This window comes from Malania oleifera, chromosome 12 (assembly GCF_029873635.1).
Source record: "Malania oleifera isolate guangnan ecotype guangnan chromosome 12, ASM2987363v1, whole genome shotgun sequence".
Taxonomy (NCBI): Eukaryota; Viridiplantae; Streptophyta; class Magnoliopsida; order Santalales; family Ximeniaceae; genus Malania; species Malania oleifera.
In genome coordinates this window covers 73875587-73885839 of record NC_080428.1, presented here as the reverse complement: position 1 = coordinate 73885839, position 10253 = coordinate 73875587, and the positions used below count along the sequence as shown (strand labels likewise).

General features: G+C 40.5%; 1 pseudogene; it reads left to right on the top strand.

The window, feature by feature from the left end:
• Positions 1 to 4098: 4098 nt before the first annotated feature.
• Positions 4099 to 10253, top strand: LOC131144009 (alpha-glucan phosphorylase, H isozyme-like; annotated as a pseudogene).

The following is a 10253-nucleotide window of genomic DNA, read 5'->3' as shown; positions in this document are numbered from 1 at the left end:
AGAGAGAGAGAGAGAGTAGGACCCAAAAGCCAATTTTTGATGGTTGGTCGGCGAGAGGAAGATTGGGACATCCATCCATCTACACATTTCAAGCCTAAACATTCAACCATGGTTTTGAATTTTAGGTCATGCAACAATTCTTAATTGAGGCTTCTCCTTTAAGGGACTTGACTGGTTATTATTCAAAGAAAGAAGAAGTGCAGCTAATAATTGTTTGGGCCAAAGTCTAAACTTGTAGATGATGCTGCAGACAACTTTCATTCCATTTATTATTTAGCTCCATTATGCTTGATTAATTTAGTATGTTTTAGAGTTTGACCTTTTAATTGGTTTATATTTAATGTTATTCAAGGACAAGCGTGTTGCATCTCAAATGTACTCATAGTAGTAGTAGTAGTAGTAGTAGTATTTAGTATTATAAACTTAGGTTTCGGAGTTAAATTTGTCTGGATTTGGAAGAAACTCAATATAATTTTGTACTATATTTTGTCCAAATTTGTGCAAACTCAATTTAATGTTTGAATTCTGTACTCTCACGCATAGGTAAGGTATACATTATTTGACATTTTAGTTTTTACATGCATAAAAAGGGTAGAAGCTTTAAAAAGTTGCTTGCTATTTTCGTTAAAAATTAGACACTGTGTCATGCACGTCTAATTATATCAAGATTCCATTAAAATAGGCGAAGCCTAAAATGATATGTAGTAGTCAAGAATTGCTAGAAATGACGTACCAATTAATATGTTTTTGAAATTATTTGTAATAAACCACAAATACCTGTGTTTTTAATTGATCACTTAGTAGAACTACTCTTTAACATTTGTTCTCTTAGTAGGACGAGCAAAATTTGAAGAGAAATTTATATATTTATAAGTTGAATCTCACTTCTGAATATTACCATCATAGAGTAAAAGTTGAAGTAATACATATTAAGATCAAATAGACCAATCATGTCTTAATAAATGACAATGCAGATATGTTTTTCTATTATATATACTTGACAATTTGATACTAATTCTCTCAACATGGCAACAGAGGTCGCGCTTTAATCCCATATTCCCAAGTCAATACAAGACTATAAGAATTTTTATTTTGAGAATCTAAATTCAGTTCCCAACTCAAGGCCCTCTAATGTTATAACCTTTCATGGCTCTCAAGGAGCCATAAGATTGATTAGAAGGTGGGCTAAGTGGTGTGGCTATACTTATATCTAGGACAAAGAGAGAGGAGGTAGGGGTGATCACAAGGCCTTCTAGGGCATGTTGGAGCTGGACTGCTGGAGTCCCAAACAGAACCCAATGGGCTCACAAGTCACAACATGTCAATCAATAATCAACCGAAAGTTTGCAACGCTTCCTAGGGCTTCTCCGATGGACTCCTGCTACCTAATGCTCTCACTGTTTCACTTACTAGAGACACCATCAACTCCCATTCTCACATCAGGAAGCCAACGCAAACTCATTAAATGGCAGGCCCACTTTGCCTTCCCTGCCCAAAAAGATTTATTAGGAACGATAAATTTTAGTAGTAGCAAGAGGAAATACTAGATAGGAGGTGGATTACTTTATGTTGTATATCTAATAAACTCAAAAAAGAAAAAAGAAAAGAAAGAAAGAAAGAAAAAAAGGCCTTGGTGAGATTTAAAATCCTTTTTGTTTTTTGTTTTTATGATCCAAACCTCTTACTGGACAAGTCCTTTGGACCTACTTAGATAGCACAAAATTGAGCAATAAAAATATTGTCTCTCACTCATTAATGCATCCCTAATAATTCACTAAGCAAAGCACGAATAAAAAATTAAATTTATAATTTTTGGATTACGAAGACTCTACTTTGACCTAACTATTTGAACAAACCTAACTAAGCTAGAACCCTTTTATTTTTAATAATTTAAAACTCCAATCTAGATAAATCATTCAAACCCTTTTCCAATTAAGTTGCACCAACAGTGGCTTCTTTCTTCCGTAGTATTTCTCGTGTCGGTGTCGGTGTTGTTGTTGTTGTTGGTGTTGTTCTTATTATTATTATTATTATTATGTTTCTTGTTTCTTTCCCTTGGGTCTTAATTAACAGTTGTGAGTGAACTGTTTGAAGGTCAGAAGCATAAATGCAGAAGCCCCAGCTCCCTGCGCCTGTACCACCCAACATGATACTCTCCAAGTTGAGATATTGAGTGATGGCACAGCACACCTATGCCCCCTGCACAGCCTCAAGCTCTTTGGACCCAAAAGTTTACCAGGCTAGCTAGCAATGAAAGACACCAAAATGCTTTCATAAACTAGGGTTGTACTCAATTTTTTTCAATTCGATTTTACCCAAAATCGAACACCGAATCGAAACACATCGATTCTTATAATTAAAAATCATTACCAAACTGTAAACCGGTAGTTCGGTTTAAAAAAAAAAAAATTCTCCGATTCGATTTCTAACCGAATTGAACCTCAACCAATGTTAATAATAGTCAAGCCTATTACAAATCAACTGGGCCTTGGGCCTTTGCTGGGGGGCTCTATTGGAGAGGGCCATGGAATTCCAATGTGGGTCAGACACAATAAAGAAAGCCCTCAGCCCAACAGCTAGTAGCACCCTTAGCCCATAAGCTAATAGTTGGATTGGTAATAAAGGGAAGGCCATAACCTGTATTTATAGCTGGGGAGTGTTGAGAATTCCACTTGTGAACTTGTCCCACATTGGAAAATTAAAGTGGATAATAGGTGTTTATATATATGGATGGACCCAAGACCCAATTAGCTTGAGCTTTTGGGTCAAATTGGTGTTCACTCATGTGTTTCAAGCCCACCCATGAGCTCCTCCGATCCTAACAAATGGTATCAGAGTCTAGTTGGAGCAGAAAAGCCAGATTAGAAGTGATCCCAAAATTCAGAGTTCTGTCTAGTAAATCAAAACTACGTTTTGAGGCCACCATCGCATTCAACTCGCCAAGACGAAGACAAGGGTGCCAGCCGGAGCTCAAAAGGAGCTCAGACGAACGCTCACGCGCCCACACACGCCTTACCGGAGCAAGACGCCTCTCCACGCGCCTTACGCTTCTTCTTCGCCCGATCCTTCTTGACCAAACTTGGTTCATACCCAGATCCAACCCGGCAGGTGACTCAGACCCGAGTGAACCCAAGATCCAATCCATGACCCGGATCCGACCCGCCGCTTAGAACCGGCTGCGTCAGTTGCCACACCAGCCAGGTCACGTCAACAGGAGCGTGCCACGTTAGCAGGTGGGCCCACATTGCCACGTCAGCTGCCACGTCATCAGCGGGCCCACCTATGCCACGACATCAGTGGACCCCACTGCCACGTCAACGCCACGCCAACAGGCGCCGCGCTAGCAAGCTTGACCAAGTTTGACTGAAACTTTGACTGACCTTTTCGGAGTCGTTTTGAGTTTGTTTTTAGAGCAACTTGAACCATTTCTAAGGTTTTTGATCGTTTCGAATCCAACCGCACTATCCATTTGAGCTAATTCCATCTCTAGATCAGTGAATCGAGATGTCAAATGAAAAAAACTCAAAAATCGAAATGTTCAACAAAACAATTTCAGTTTTTGGAAGAAATTGATAGAAGATTATTTGTTTGGGAAGGAATTGCACTTACCGTTGAAGGGTAAGCCAACATCCATGAACGAGGACGAGTGGGAGTTGCTTGATCGAAAAGCCCTCGGAGCCATCAGAATGACGTTGTCGAAATCTGTGACGTTTAATATCAAGCATATAACATCCACCAAGTCTTTGATGGATGCGCTCTCTAATATGTACGAGCAGCCTTCAGCCACAAATAAGGTACATCTCATGAAAAGACTATTTACGATGAACATGTCTGCAAGTGAGAGTTTCAGTAGGAATTTGAATAACTTCAATGAGTTGTCTAGTCAACTCGCCTCAGTCGGGATAATGTTTGATAATGAGGTTCGGGCCCTACTGATTCTTAGTCAGTTGCCTGAAAGTTGGAATGGTGTCGTTACTGTCATTAGTAGTTCCGCAGGAAAATCGAAGCTTATATACGATGAGGTTGTCAACATGATTTTTGACGGAGGAAATAAGAATGCAGTCGAACCATGGCTCTACTTCGAGTTCAACCTTGAACATGGAGAGTCGAGGTAAAGGAAACAGACATGGACGATCAAACAACCGCAGCAGATCTAAGCCCAGACGGTTTAAATCCGGAAATCCCAGAGGTACTCAGGACACAGGTTCCCAGAGTACAAAAGTTATTGAGTGTTGGAACTGTGGAAAGACTGGTCATTGCAAGAACCAGTGCAGGAGTCAGAAGAAAGAATTCGAGATGAGGGCAAAGACAGAAGCAAATATTGCTTCCGAGAATGATGAGATGTTGATCTTGTAATGACCTGCTTATTTTCCACATTTTTTCTTTTTTTAATAAATAAATTAATATTACAAATCTCATATTCCAGCTCATAATCTACCTGGACCCGTGGGTACCAGGGATACATCAGAACACGACACGGAAGCCTAAGCAGCAGGAAACATATAATCACAATATTATACATACAAAAACATCCATCTCATTACTACAAATACCAGAGTCACTATACCACTGTATTTCAGTATATACACATCTCAAACAAAATCTAGGGACATTACCCTCAAAAATCCAACTGACCCTGCCAAAGCTTACCCTTCAAAAAGGGCAGACCACAACTCTAATTCAGTGGGGCTTTTCTCGCTCTCCTATCTGGGGCTCCTGAAAAGTTTATAAAATTTAGGGGTGAGACACATCTCAGTAAGGGAAATAAACTAATACCAGTGTGTGGTAACATGAGCATTCCATGTTCTACATATGCCATACATAACATATTCTGTAACTGTTTTGTCAAATCTGAGAAAACATATATATCAAATCATGGCAGAACATACTGCATTTTCATAATATATCTCATCTCATAAAATATAATACAAAAACATCCCTGGTAGGTTAGTTGGCCGTTGTCATGTATTACCCCCACATGATTGGGTTGTGTGGCCCGAAGGTGGGACCTGACAATGGTTGGCCGACCATTGCCAAGTCAAACATACAGTCTGTAAGTCCTATGGGTCTGCCAGACCTGGTCCGTACACTAGGAGCGATCACACACACTTCTTAAAAACCACATCGACCATCCAATCTCACACCACTCCGAACTGCGGCGTTAACACAAATATCATGATCACGAAGACCATGGACACATAGAAACGGTACTGTGCAAGTGCTGACCTAGACCAAGCCAACCAGGTTCTGATATCATATAACATATACTAAAACTGTGATACATGGATATTTCATATCATTAATTTTCACATCGATCATATCATTTTGCATATATACGTGTATCATGAAAATCATCGGCCCGTACGCCGATATTACACATTTTATCATAGCCCGGCCCGTACGCTGGCAAATCACATCATAGCACAGCCCGTACGCTTGCAAACATATCTTAGCACGGCCTGTACGCCGGCAAACATATCATAGCACGGCCCGTACGCCAGCAAACATATCATAGCATGGTCCGTAGCCGGCAAACATATATATAAAAATCCCGGCCCGTACACCGATTTTTACATTATAAAAATCCGTATCAAAATCCCATTCCAGAAAACAATATTTCATAACATTTTATACTTATGCCACACTGAACAAAATTTTCACATATTTAACATACCATCATTTTAACCGTATTTCCAGATAGAAATCATATATGTATATATTCATTTCCCTGAAATCAAATTCTATAATAATATACATACATTTTTCACAAAATACTAGTTTAGTTTATCCCCTTACCTGGCTACTGAGAAAATCCCCAAAACAATCTAATCTAACTCCCATAGGATTTCCTGACCAATACCTTGAAAATGAAAACTCCCAATATTAAACTTTGGTATTTCCACGTGTATATCATTTCCTATAACTATCATGAGACTAAATTTGACTTAAAAAGTCTTACCTCAACTCTGGGATGATTTCCAACTTGCTTTCACCAACGATCCGTTCTGGCAGATTTGGAGAGAACTTCCCCAGGAGCATCGTGGTGGCTTCAAACTGTCGATCTGGTGTAAATTTAGCCCGAAATTGAAGAGAGAGAGAGAGAAAACCAAGGGGAGGAGAGAGAGAGAGAGAGAGAGAGAGAGAGAGAGAGAAGTTAGCTTAATAAGGAAGATAAAATCCGGATTTTTCATATTTATAGAACCGGGGAATTCGTCGACGAGCCACGTCATTCGTCGACGAATCCTTTAATAATTCCGTCGATGAAATTCAGTCCTTCGTCGACGAAATTCAGTCGGCTCAAATCCTCTCTCGGTATTTCTTCGTCGACAAAATTCAATCTTCATCAACGAATTCTCTTAAGCCTTTGTCGACGAATCCCCTGTATTGGTCGACGAAGCCTTGATGATCCTCCCCCTCGGTTATTCCTTCCAAAGTGCAATGTCAACGACGAATGCAGTCGATTGCCTCCTTCTATTTCCGGTTTCCATTTCCCTTTCTTTTAATTATTTAAATTCTATTTTTTATTCAAGTTGTCATAGATATGCTCTTTGGAAAGCAAGCAGGAGTCTTGGGTCTTAGACTCAAGAGCCTCATTTCATACCACATGCTGCAGAGATTGCCTAGATAAGTACACACTAGGTAATTTTGGTAAGGTGTACCTTGGCAACGATCAACCTTGCGACGTAACCGGAAAGGGAGTTGTGAAGATCAATATAAATGAGTCATTATGGAAGCTGAAGGATGTCAGGTATATTCCAAACCTGAGAAAGAATTTGATCTTAGTTGGTCAGTTGGCAGATGAGGGATACACGATGAAATTCATTGGCGATGAATGGAAAGTTTCAAAAGGTGTACTAACGATTGAGCGAGGTAAGAAAAGCTGAACACTTTTTCTAACCTCCAATACCTTCATGTCTATTTCAGTTGCTATAAGAAATGACGACAGCAACATCTGACACCAACGACTTGGTCACATGAGCGAGAAAGGACTCAAGGTGATGCAGTCAAAAGAAAAATTGAGTAGTCTACAGTTAGTGCAGAATGACATGTGTGAGGATTGTATAGTCAGGAAATAGAAAAGGGTTAGTTTCCAGATAAACATCCATGCCCCAAAGAAGAAGGGACTAGAACTGGTCCACTTAGAATGTGTTGGGACACATTAGCAGAATACCGAGAATCCTCAAGTGGAGGAACCAGTGGAGCAGATCATCGTACCACCATCTCCTACTCCAGCTCCGGAGCTTAGGAAATCTACTCGATCTCATATACCAAACAGAAGGTATATTGATTACTTACTTCCTACATATGGAGGAGAGCCCGAATGCTATGATGAAGCATGTCAGGTGGCCGTTACGAGCAAGTGGGAGCTTGCGATGAAGGATGAGATGAAGTTCCTCACCTCCAACAGAAGGTGGAAGTTGCCCAAAGGCCTTCACAACAAGTGGGTGTACAGAATCGAAGAGGAGCATGACGGCTCCAGAAGGTACAAGCCTCGGTTGGTAGTCAAAGGCTTTAAGCATAAAGAAGGGATTGACTACACCGGCATCTTTACACCAGTTGTGAAGCTGACAGCCATCAAATTAGTCTGCAGAAATCAAGCAGACAGGAAGGTGACGACTATAGAGAAACTGAAGTTGTGTTCAACTTCAGTTGGTCTTTATGCCTGAAGACATATGTTTTGAGCACATCATTTATTCATGATACTGGTTGAGAAGGCATCTTTGTCTCCAAGTGGGAGATTGTTAGAGATAGAGCCAGAAGACAGCTAGGAGGTTTGAGTTGGAAAACGTGGTGAATTTAATTTCACGCGGTGCAATTTATAGTGCAATTTATCTCTCTATTTATCTCTTTGTTGTAACGTCCAATCTGTATTGATTTTATTTAATTATCATTTAACTTCCAAGCCCTATAAATAGACGGTTGTGGAAGATGTAAAGGACAACACAGAGACAGCACAGAGAGTGTGCATAGACAGTGCAGATAAAGCACAGAGTAGCTCAGAGAGAGTAGAGAGGAAGAAGGGAGGAAGAGAGAGAGAGAGAGAGAGAGAGAGAGAGAGAGAGAGAGAGAGAATTGTATTTTCCTTATCTCAGTAAGAGTACATTAGCCATGTTTTACAGAGGTTCAACATGAGCAGCGCCAAGGTTGTAAATACACCATTGGCAGGTCATTTCTGACTCTCAAAGAATCAATCTCCCCAGATAGATGAAGGATGAGATGAAATCCCTCACCTCTAATAGAACGTGGAAGTTGCCCAAAATTCTTCACAACAAGTGGGTGTACAGAATCGAAGAGGAGCATGATGGCTCCAGAAGGTACAAGTTTTGATTGGTAGTCAAAGGCTTTAAGCATAAAGAAGGGATTAACTACATCGACATCTTTACACCAGTTGTGAAGCTGACAGCCATCAGATTAGTTTGCAGAAATCGAGCAGACAGGAAGGTGTTGACTACAGAGAAACTAAAGTTGTGTTCAACTTCAGTTGGTCTTTATGCCTGAAGATATATGTTTTAAGCACATAATTTATTCATGATACTGGTTGAGGAGGTGTCTCTATCTCCAAATGGGAGATTGTTAGAGATGGAGCCAAAAGACAGCTAGGAGGGCTGAGTTGGAAAACACGGTGAATTTAATTTCACGCGGTGCAATTTATCTCTCTATTTATCTCTTTATTGTAACTTCCAATATGTATTGATTTTATTTAATTATCATTTAACTTCCAAGCCTTATAAATGGAGGGCTGTGGAAATTGTAATACACAGCGCATAATAGTGCAGAGAGAGCACAGAGTAGCTCAGAGAGAGTAGAGAGGAAGAAGGGAGGAAGAGAGAGAGAGAGAGAGAGAGAGAGAGAGAGAGAATTGTAATATTTTCCGACGATAGTGAATACTTGGTGTGTGCTCCGTGGACGTAGGTCGTTATTGACCGAACCACGTTAAAATTTTGGTGTCACTTTGATCTGGATGCTCACAGGTTCCTAACAAGTGGTATCAGAGCCGACGGTTCGTAACTCTGGGTGAGCGACATCGTAAAAGTCGATACGGGAAGCTAATTCTCCTGACGTGCTAACAATTGGAGGACCAAGTGTGTGATTGAGGCCAATAAGGATCATCTAGGCTGCGGATGTATCCGAATAAGGTCAAGATGTGGGAGGTAGGATTGGTTTGGAGGCACGTGGAATGCAATTTGAGGCATGTAAGATGCCAGTGGTAAGGCCCACTTGAGCAATTATTGGAGAATTGTCCTAGAAGGGAGACGGTTTTCATTCAAGGGAGAGCAGGAACTCACAAGTGAGGGGGAGATTGTTGAGAATTCCACTTGAGAGCATGTCCCACATTGGAAAATTAAAGTGGATAATGAGTGTTTATATACATGGATGGACCCAAGACCCAATTAGCTTGAGTTTCGAGTCAAATTGGTGTTCACCCATGTGTATCAAGCCCACCCATGGGCTCCTCCGGTCCTAACAGGGAGAGACTTCAAATCTCTACCTCATCTAATGTGGGACAAGAATAGGTGGGGAGGCTGTATAAAAAATATAGGGAAGGGTGATAGGAAGAAGGTTGTACCTCGCGTTTGCATCATTGGAGGGAAAGCTGCACCCAATTATGAGATTGCAAAGAAGATTATCAAACTTTATCATGCTATGGCAAAAAAAAAATAATAATGATACAGATGTCGGAGACCTTCTAAAACTGGTTTTCATACCTGACTACAATGGCTCTATGGCTAAATGAGTAATACCAGGGAGTGATCTTTCACAACACATAAGTACTACTAGACATAAGATATTGAGAACTAAAAGCATGAAATTGTTTATGAATGGATGCTTGCTTTTAGCTACAACATATGGGTCTATTGTAGAAATTGTTGAAGAAGTAGGAGCAGAAAACATGTTTTTATTGGGTGCTAAAGTGCATGAAGTTGCAGCATTGCGTGAGAAAGGAGTTGTTGTTAAGGCATCACTTCAATTTGCATGTGTTGTAAGGATGGTGCAGTTTGGCTATTTTGGCTTCAAAAACTACTTCAAGTCATTATGTGATAGCGTAGATGGTGCGAATGGTTATGACTTCGCAAGCCATCTTGAGGCACAGGCTGCAGTTGTCTGCTAATAAGGCATTTGTCGACCAAATGAGGTGGACACAGATGAGCATCCTCAGTGCAGCTGGCTTTGGGAGATTCAGCAGTGATAGAACAATAAGAGAGTATGCAGAGAGGACTTGGGGAATTGAACCATGTAAATGCCCCTTCTAA